At 43.9% G+C, this 8,111-nt stretch overlaps 1 long non-coding RNA gene across 5 annotated transcripts; it reads right to left on the bottom strand.

Moving 5' to 3' along the window:
- Positions 1–4,027: 4,027 nt before the first annotated feature.
- LOC147975198 (uncharacterized) lies at positions 4,028–7,861 on the bottom strand. Of its 5 annotated transcripts, none has more exons than XR_015600576.1 (7): positions 7,619–7,861; positions 6,775–7,543; positions 6,248–6,456; positions 5,195–5,307; positions 4,784–4,998; positions 4,567–4,689; positions 4,028–4,451 (listed from the first exon to the last, which is right to left on the bottom strand). It is a non-coding gene; the product is annotated as an uncharacterized LOC147975198 (long non-coding RNA). The 5 variants fall into 5 exon arrangements; XR_015600575.1 differs by having other exon boundaries at positions 6,248–6,885; positions 7,344–7,543; XR_015600577.1 differs by having other exon boundaries at positions 6,185–7,543.
- Between the last annotated feature and the right edge of the window lie 250 nt (positions 7,862–8,111).

The raw sequence follows: 8,111 nt of genomic DNA, 5'->3' as shown, positions 1-8,111 counted from the left end.
ATGCCATTGCAGTGGGTGCCGGTGACAGGGAAGGAGATCTGAGGCGGCGAAAGACGGTCAGGAGTCGTGATGTCTGGTTTGGTGGATGTTTCTGTCGATGGAGCAGCTCTGTTGAGGTGGACGACGTCGCGGCAGGAGCAGGACAAACCACACAAAGTTGCCTTCGACACCTACCTATAACTGAAGTAATTCTGTAAGGGCTCATTTGGCTTGCATGATTCTAAAAATGCAGGGACAGGAAAAATACCGGAATAGGATAGGAATGCACATGGTAAACAAAGCATTTGTAAACACAGGATTTCTGTCAACTTGAGTGTTTGGTTTACAGGAATTGGAATAGCAGAGGAATGCAAAGAAACATGGCCAAAATAAAGTGAAACCATATGAAAGCATGTACAGTTAGAATGTTATTCTGCCACTAATGCACTTGGTCTTGTTTTCATGCATAGGATTTTGAAAAGTAGGTCCAGGTGGATGTTTTGCTTCATTCCTTTCAACAAAATGCATGAATAATTAAATAGTAGAGTGCCATTGGAAAATTCCCTATTGCTATGTTTTTCCGTTGAACCAAAGTAGCCCTAATGGATCGACATGAATGTATAGTAATAAGTGATGCAACAAGTGTACAACCTCTTTGCCGTAGCCGTGTCGACCTCAGCATCATTGGGTTGGTCACTGAAGCAGTTGAGGCAGAGGTGGCTGTCGGAGGTGTGGAGGAAGATCTGAGGAATCTGTTGACGGCGTCTAGGGCACTGCTCTGTTGTGATGGATCGTTCTGTCGTTGGAGCAGCCCCGGTGAGCCCTAAGACGTCAAGGCTGAAGCAGGACAAGACAGACATCGTCAATCTCAAGTGGGATTCTAATAGCATCTCCAATAGATGATGTAAAATAGATGTAAAATTTACATCACCAGAAACCACCTGACTACAACAGATGATGTAAAAACTGTTGACTCTGAACTTAACTATCGAAACTGAAATTTACTGTGGAATCTGAATATTACTGTCGAAACTGAACACAATGGTAGCAGAGAGGCACTTGACATGTAGTTTAGGGAGGTCCTGCAGTTCATCTTCAACCTACATCCCCTAAGCCACCAGCCACCACCGGCCGAACCGCCGGCCCCAGCGCCGCCTTGCCGCCCCGAAACAACTCCCCACTGCCGGTCTGCCGCCGCCCCGGCCAGCCCTATAGGCCCCCCGCCCCCACCCTGAACCCTAAGATAGATAGTGGGGTACCTCTCCGGCGAGCCCCCGTCCCCACTGCGGGTAGTTCTTCCTTAACTCTAGCGAGCCCCCCACCCCCTAAAAATCGACTGACCCAAAAGTCGATTCAGTCGACTGAAGTGTAGCTAAATCGGAGCAGAGCAGCAGCACGAACGAGGGGGAGAACAGCAGCAGCAGCGCGAGCGAGCGAGCAAGAGCCGGAGCAGCAGCAGCTGGGCGAGCGAGCGATCGAGCGAGAGCCAGAGCAGCAATAGCGCGAGCGAGCGAGCGAGAGCCAGAGCAGCAGCAGCAGATCTGGCTGGTATGGACACCGCCGCCGAAGGGGCCTCACACTGGGGGAGAGCCACTGTGGAGATGTCGCCCGCGGCGCCGGCTTCAAGGTAGCCACTCCATGGGGGTGCGGGATGGAGCATCGTCAGCGCCGGGAGGTCGAGCTAAGGAGAAGGTGCGATTCGATGAGTGTACAACCTCTTTGGTGGCGCCGAGTAGGCCTCGGCTTCGTCCGAGGAGTCGGTGAGGATGTTGCGGTTCCGGTGGAGCAGGTTAAGGCGGCGCTGTGGGGGATGGAGCAATCGCGATAGACAAGGCAATCGTCGGAGCAGCTCCTTGGAGGTGGAGGACAGGGCGGCTGAACCGGCGGGACAACGAGATGGACGACGGATCCTCATCCGGGGAGGTGGATGAGGGACGTCGAGCTGTTGCGGTGGACGATGTCGTCAGGGAAGAGGCTCTGGCTGGGCAGCGGTGAGGTGGCGGACGAAGGAGGGTGGGGTTTCGCGGCTGGAGCGGAGAGGTTATGGCGGCCTGGGATTTCGAATGGCAAAAAGGAGGTGATGGGAGGGGGTGAACCATGACTTAGGGACACGCTTGTCCAAAATCTAGGGTGTGTTACAAAAGTACCCCGCACCAATTTGAACTAGCGGCCCTTTCGGATCAGGGTTAGAAGGGGGATTTCGCGTGTCGGGATTTGGCAGCTGGAGGGAGTTTTCGTGCGCGTTGTAATTTCGGGATAGCAAGGCTCGGGTTGTGAAGGCGCCAGTTTTGGGAGCACGATATCTGAATTTTCGGGATATAACAAGGCGCGGGTTGAATTTTAGGGACAAGCCTAACGTGTAATATTGTACTTGTACGTACCAAATCAATTTGCACTTCCCTCAACCAAAAAGAAAACAAAAAAAATAAAACTATTCACACCACACAAAGAGATAGTCTTGCCCCGTTTTACTATAAAAATGCTATTTAAAGCTACTCATACCAACAATTTAGTGCAATTAACTGCTATTCGGTAGTATGAATCCATGTTATGTCCAATTAAGTTTTTCGCTTGTTGTATAATGCATGTAACCAACTCATACCAACATTTTAGTGCATTCCAAATGTCTATACTACCGCTGCAATTCAAACTGAATTTGAATTCGTTTCTCTATTTCAAAAACAATCTACAATCATGATTGTTGCCAACTTCAACCATCATTCGTGTATTACCTTAATAACACACCACATGATTACTATAGAGATAGATATGAACTATGTGTACTACAAGAACTCGAATTCTATTTTTTGAATACACTTGATGTTGATTCCAAATAATAGTACATTTGATGTACTAACTATATATTCATAATCTAAACCATGTTCCATATGTGTACACCGTGTTTATCACACATAGTATAGTGCCCCGCCCCCTACATTATGACAAGTATTTAGACCTGAGCTGCAAAAGCCACACATTAGCCCAAATTATGATCAATGTTCTATATGTTATACGTAGTACTAGCAAGATGCCCATGTGTTCCACAAAACATCAACATGATCAAGGGGAGGCCTAATTTGCAAATATGGAGACCGGTGTGGGTATCTTTTTTCAAAATTGCCATAGTTTCCTTCCTATCCTTCAGATATAAATCAGACGGCCTATATTGCAGGATGGCACCATCATCAACAACTCCGTTTTTTATAAGAGTAGAGATAAAATACATTATATGTAGTATAACATGTTCATAACCACACCATGTGTATCATCGTTATATATATTCACACATGCGTCGGTTTAAAACACTATGATAAATTCTTCAAATATCTGAATTCGCTTTTTATAATGACTAGTAAGGTGCCCGTGCGTTGCCACGGGAACATAAATATAGTTCACATGACATATATACATATAAATAATCTATCAATCTCTCACCCAATCCTCAATTCCCAACCCACCACGTGCCTCCCACAAAAAAAATATGCTCCTAAGCAAGGGTAATGGCCATTCTTCATCCACACACACACACCAATAGACGCTCGGATTTGGACAGCCGACAGATTGGAGCGGCGCGGTTGGCAAAACTGTGGACTTTGCCCGCTTTGCAAACGTGTTGGCGAGACGGGTGCACACCTCTTCTACAAATGCCGCTACACCATAAGGCTATGGAACTCGGTCATCCTTGAATTCGGTCTAGCGCACATTGACACCTCCTCTTGGCACTTGGATGGATCCATTTTGGAATGGTGGGAAAAGCGAACCTACTTGCAAAACCCAAACCGACGAGCCTTGGCCTCGCTTACAATGCTTGTCTCTTGGACAATCTGGAACGAGCGTAATGCTTGGGTCTTCCAACGCAAGAGCGCGCCGCCTCTGGTCCTTCTCCATGCTATCATCAACAACATCAAGCTTTGGGTTCTCGCGGGAGCTAAAAAACCGGGGTGTATTCTTGTGTGCGAGTAGTTGCCATGCCGGGCATGTGGGTCATTTGTAACACTCTAAAACTCTTCTCTCTTATTTAATGAATGAGGCAAATCTTTTGCCTCCGTTTGAAAAAAATAGACTAATAGACTAACCAATTAAAGTCTTCACCTGAAGACAAAACATGCATGTACATGTCGTTGCATGCCAAATTGAAATATGGAGGTTGTGAAGCCAAATAACCAACTCTCGTTTGTAAGGAAAAGAAAATACTTATGACCACATGCTTATATTTAGACATGCTAGGTCCAACACATGTCCTCCTTTTACATCAATGATCTTCTCTTCTTTACCATTACTGCCGTCCTCTTTTTCTCCCACGGCCATCTTCTCTATCTTACCATTACAGCCACTTCCATTGGTTCAACTCGCCGTCACCGACAACATGCAACTCATTTCAATCATATATACAGTACAATGTTCAAGGAGCACTCCAGCTTTTAGATACATAATTGTTGATGTCTAAATTGGATCAAGCATTCATAGTACCTCTGCACAAATTACACGAGAATGATTCTGTCAAAAGAAATGATGCAACCAACATAATTCATATTTTTGGCTACAATAAACAAAGGATAAAATTAGCACCAGTGCGGTTCAGTTTACCCGATCATAGTTCTTCTCTCGCATATGTGGAAATAGTCCTACTACTTCAACATGGAAGCCAGGCACATCCTTCATGTAGTAAATTGTATGTTCACAAACCTTATGAACATTTAAAAATGTAGCCTGCATTTTCACAATCATCTAAACAATATTGTTCACCCGAACTGGATTAAAAAGTAAAAGGGTATATGAAAAACAATCATACATTAAAACTTACTGTGCGAACATCTCATATATGCTCAGATAGTGGTGTGATTTGACCATCCAAATTGCATCGAAAAGTTGATCTCAATATATCCGTGAATCCTCAATCATTGCCTGGTGTAGAGGAAGAAATGCTCAAGGCACGTAGACAGGAAACTAAATCAACATGCCCGTTCACGTGATTGATGCCGGTTCCATCGTTTTATGTACAGAAGTATGGCACTGACACTGCAAGATACATAAGGTCAGCTGATACCGGTACATTGTTTACCAACTATTCTTTGTAATGCTTGAGTCATCCTCGTTCACCTCCAATCTGAATGTTTTCCCAACACAAAAATTTACACATACGTGCAACTTCAACAATGTTTGTGTTCGCTTGTCTAGAACAGTTACCATTCTAGTCGTACAATTGCAGTTATACCTTTTGCGTACATGGTCCTTGCACTTAGGATTTGAAATTGTTCCTTTTGCATATGGTTGGAGCTGCCCATTCACCATCTTCCTCAACATCCTAGTCCTCGTGATTGGTTGCATCTAAATGGCAATTAACATTTATGTAACAACTTGTATAACTCTACTAAAATCATATGCATGCAAATTTTCAATAGCTAAGTTATCCCACACGGTATTTCACAAAATGATTTTTTTAATGGGTCCAAATTGAATGCAAAGTAACCATTGATCCACAGAGAAATCAAAAGGGTAACAAACCATTCCATTTTCTTATTTTGTATGCTAATCATGTAGGTTAGGCATCGTCGCTAATTGTAGCCTCAAAGTGACACAGGTTTATTTAACTTTGCAAACAAAGATAGTAAGATGGAGACATTGAGAGGAAGCAAACTATCAAATTTCAATCTTCATTATGCAACTAATAACAAACAAAGCTTAACAATATTTTCTATTTTCTTCTCTCATGTTTGTCCATGTTTTTTTATGCAACTACTCAAGGGAATGGCCATGTCTTTTTTGGCAGAAAAAGGCCGGAGCTCTGCCATTTAATTAAGCAAGAAAAAAATTAGGTACATCAGACTCCAGGATAACATTCAGGGATAATCCATATGAATTGCTTATTGCCTTCTTCCTACTTCCTTGTTCTGCTGTCTAGTTGATACAGTCATTTACAGGGAGGTCTCCAGGTGAACATGTTGGTCATTTAGCTTGGCAAGAGATTAACTTTAGGGCCTATTATTATGTAGGCAAGCAGAGCAATTGAGGACAAGTAGTTTCTTTGGCTTGTTGGGTTATAGGCCTTGTTCCTTTAAATTCAGAGACGCACTATAAATTTTAACCAATCTCAGCTTCATGAATAGGCAGTTCTCCTGCCCTTTTCTTAAGATTATCTGGCTGTTGCATATGTATGATCAAAGACAGAGAAGCATTGTAGATATAACAGAAATAATGCACTCACACTGTTGTTAGGTTCCTTGTACTTCAAGTAATGATGACGCGGCAGGGGGTAACAATCTCGTACCATGTTAGGGAGTCGCTGGCAGGCTTGGAGGAGGACCAGAGCACGTTTTTCCTACTCTGCTTTGCGCATCTCCGCCTCCTCGTTCGCTGCTGCAACATCTTTCTGTGCCCATTGCAGGGGATCGTCCTCCCCGGCTGGGTATAAACCACCTTAACTGTCGTGGTGCCGCCCCTTCTAGTCATTCATCCACTTGTGCAGGACCGCCATGACTGTTTTGCCTCATAAGCACATAATTCAACAATATATGGGATATAAGAAGTAAGAACCATTGCTGATGTTACAGAAATATCTCTTAAAAACATCACTTTCTCTATAGACAATGTAAAGAAAAACTGATAACAATTATTTTTAGCAGACCAAGAAAGAACAAGGGTTTGCCGAGAAATACTAATGAAACTAACAATTACCATTGTACATTCTAGCATATTAGAAATTTCATTTCATTTACCATGTAGTACAAAACCTAAGTTATTGTCTGGAAGCATATACGTCAAATAAATATAGTGGAAAGGACCACAATGACATACCTGCAGAAGAGCCACAACTTGAGCAGCAAATTGCAAAATAACTTAGTTTGCTTGAGGAAATATCACATGGTAAAATCTCCATGGTTCCCTAGATGCATAAACATCATCACCCTGCAGGCAAACATGACTTACCAAAGCAGATCAGTCTACAACATCCAAACTTACCAATAAAAGATCTACATATGATGGGCACAAAAACTCCACGGGCATGAATAAATCCAGAAAATGTGAAAAGATCTATGCTGTTACTGCAAGCACGACAAACACTTTAGAAATTTGAGCTTTAGTCATGTCGCTGCATATTTGGAACACCATAATGTTATTCCTACTGAAACTTGTGTCAGCCATTTGAATAATTACAACTAAAATGATATGTGACCTTTTATATCTAGTTGAACCTTGTGTCAGCCATTTAAATGTAATACTGTAACAAATTCCTACTGAACCTTGTGTCAACCATTTAAATGTAATACTCTAAAGAATTCTATATGTGGCTAAATTGACTACCTAATGTCCATGCTTATATAGCACAAAAAGTGAAGATTAATGTCCATGCTTATAGAGCCCACCTTTCCCCAAACAAGGATGTACACGATTATTTTGTTTCTGGAAATACTGTTGACAGTGTACACACACAACCTCAAATTCTCAACTGGGAAAAAACAAAGCTAATCATCACTGAACTATTGTGCTTCTTTTGCATCACATCTCCGTGAAGAAGCTGCCACCGTGGTGGATGGGAAACTCCCATGGTGTGCTACATCTGCATCTGCAGCGGAGGATATGAAGAGAAGGTGAGGTGTAGAGGTGGCATATCCCGGCCAAGATAGAGGGAGGGACGAACCTAGGGCCGCCGGAGACGCGTCGGCGAACCCTTGCCAGAAACCCTAGCCACGGGGGTGGGGTTGCAAGAGGGTGGTAGAGGCCGGGAGCGGAGAATCTAGATGGAGGGGTGGGAGGCGTGGACCATGGGGAGTTCGGGGGCGTGCTGCGTGGCGCCGGAGCTCGCCGGAAGCAGCCGGCGTGGGTGGTGGCGGCGGCGAGGACTTCGTGGGCGAGAGGGAGAGGAGGCGAGCTTGTGCGTGTGGTTGTGTCTATTTTTTCATTGCAAATCTGATTGGACGGCGGGTTGAATACGACAAACTACAGGGACTCTTTTGCAATAATGAAACGTTTTCTCTGGTAGTTACTTAAAAAGGGATTGCGGGTTGAATTCTAAGAAACAGAGGGACTTTTATGCAAAAATGCCCATGAAGTACGACTAGAAGCGATCGCTGGTTTATTAGTAGGTAGAGAAGTGTGATCCTCTATTCGTATTTTACACCCACACAATCCTC

This window comes from Triticum urartu, chromosome 4A (genome assembly GCF_056163025.1).
Source record: "Triticum urartu cultivar PI428250 chromosome 4A, HENAU_Tu73, whole genome shotgun sequence".
Classification (NCBI taxonomy): Eukaryota; Viridiplantae; Streptophyta; class Magnoliopsida; order Poales; family Poaceae; genus Triticum; species Triticum urartu.
This window is presented reverse-complemented; position numbering and strand designations above follow the sequence as displayed.